The sequence below is a fragment of the Nothoprocta perdicaria genome, unplaced genomic scaffold (assembly GCF_003342845.1).
Source record: "Nothoprocta perdicaria isolate Ctin4 unplaced genomic scaffold, notPer1 scaffold_21, whole genome shotgun sequence".
Classification (NCBI taxonomy): Eukaryota; Metazoa; Chordata; class Aves; order Tinamiformes; family Tinamidae; genus Nothoprocta; species Nothoprocta perdicaria.
Window position 1 is genome coordinate 5763675 of NW_020455316.1, and position 2510 is coordinate 5766184.

The window sequence follows — 2510 nt, forward strand, 5'->3', positions numbered from 1 at the left end:
AAAAGAAAAAGAAAAAGAAAAAGAAAAAGAAAAAGAAAAAGAAAAAGAAAAAGAAAAAGAAAAAGAAAAAGAAAAAGAAAAAGAAAAAGAAAAAGTTGTAGGTTTTTTACATCACATATCTCTCAGTAACAAATTCAGTTTCACACAGGACTCTGTTCTTTCCAGAACCTTGATTGCAGCCCAAGGTTTATATTCAAAGCATTTCACAGCTTTTCCCAGTCAGATTTGGGAGATAACAGCAACAGAATTAAACACTGTCCCAAGAGAAAAGTTTTTTGACTTGAATTACTCTCAAGTCTTTTTTGTCGCCTAAAGCAAACAAAGTGCGGGTATGAAAGCAGGTTCTTGGGGAGACAGAGGGAGCGGGAACAATTTCAACAAAGGTTTTAATTCTCGCATTCACTAATTTGTGGCATGCAGAGGATAAAAGAGAGGTATTGCTAATCTAGATTATTTTTTCATGATTTTTGTTACATTGCTTTATAACTAATTGCCAAAAAAAAGCTGCTGTAATTTAGTTACAATCCGCTGTACTTTGTTTGAAACATAATTRATTGCTCATATCTGTGGCTGCTCCAATTCTCTCCATGTATTCCTAGTACTAGGGACTTTTAAAAGAATAATATTTTCCTAAGAATTTCACCGTTTGATCTAACTCAGTCATCTGACTTGCTATAATTAAAGCTGGAGATATATAGATATGGATATATAAAACCCTTCCATATTCTGTTTTATATCACTCATCATTCCTTAAGCTTACAGCTKCATGGATAAAGAAATAACATGTCTTCATATATCATGTTTTTATATAATATGTCTTTAAAAATCGCATGGGTTCTGAAGCCCCTGGCTCTGGCAGGGCAGCAGGAATGCAAGCAGGTTTTAGCCAGCACGCAACTTCATACCCCGCTCACTTGTTCAGCTCAAGATATTGCAGATAAATCAAGCTCAATATTTTCAAGCCCCCCAGGCTTGAGGTTCCAGGTGAAATCATACTGCTAAGCCGCTTTGTTTTCACAATGAAGTGAAGGGATTCTCTGTTTTATCTGCTAGCTCCAATAGCCTGTAGCCATCCACGTGCCTGCGGAGGAATGACGAATGAAGGGCCTACACAGATCTCATTCCCCCATCTGCAGCTCTAATGAAATCTAAATTAGTGAGTACTGTAGATGCAAAGTGCACTCAGGAAACAGTCATAAATCACTGTGTCACTGCCAGCTCTTGTGGGGGGACCTTCTGCCAGCCCCTTGAAAAGCAGTGTAGCACCACATGGATTCGGGCTGCTTTCCTCAAGTGGTTTTGCACGTCTGTCCAGCTCCACTCTGTCAGCACATCTTAGAAAGCTCACTTCTTCTAAAGGCTTCAACGGGACACAGGAGAGGTRGGTCAGCAATAATATTTATGTGTACGTGGATAAAGAGTGAGTAATCCTGGGGAGAATAAGGAGCAGCTGAGTACATGAATACTGGCAAAGTTCCTAACGTGYATGTGCCAAAATGCTAAGAATATTATTTTTATAGTACTCTGGAGTTTGTTAGATGTTTCACAGAACAGAGAGGAAGGGAAAAAAATCTCTAACTTGGAAAGGTGACAAAAATCTGAGCATAAAGCCTGTATCTCTGCTGTTTTTTTTTTCCCAAGTCTGCAAGCAGGGGCTAAGGAGAGCGATGAAGTTAGGGTGGGGAAAGAGTAGGGATTGTGTGTCCCAAATTGGATGTGAGGATAGGAGACAAGCAAGTGGGACCTGGAGGACCTCCCTGGTAGAGGGAGAAAGTAGAAGAGAATAATAGGGACTCCCCAGAAGGGGCAGCAGTGACCAGGGGTGCACTGCAGAGAGGCTGTATCAACCCACCTGGGAACAGGTCCTGATTTCACGAGCACAGAGAGGACAGGACCAGCCCCTGCCTGCACATAACTGGAGAAGCTGTGGATCGGATCAGGCAGCTTGCCTGGCTTAAACCAACCCCCTGGCCTGGCCTCATCTGGCCAACATAGACAAAACCTGTGCAATTACCATGCAGAGCAAAGGACCACGTCAGAGGCAATGCACATCACGCTAACCAGCAGCTACATAAATGAGGAATCATTCCAACTTCCCAAACAAAGTGCACACGAATCATTGCTCTTCCCTGCAACTTCTCAGTAGTGCCACCCCAGAGCCTCTTGTGCTAAACCTCAACCGGCTGTCAAAGCAGATTCCTTTTTGTCTTCTTTGATATAGTCTCCCTGCAAAAGCTGCTAACATTATTTCATTTCACATTTGTAGGTGTTCCCAGCATAAAGTTTGCTACATTTTGCTTTTCCACCCTGCTCTATCCATGTCCTGTTTTTGCAGCCTGTCTTCCCAAATATTTAATGCACCTCAGAGCCATGTGAGACTTCTTCTCTTGATCTGAGAGCAGTGGGGGTGAGAGAGTTGGAAGGTACTGTTTTTCATGGTGGGATAATTCACTTAAAACTGTTGTCCAGTTCTAAAATCTGAAGTGCTGAAAAGTGCCACCAAAGCAGCA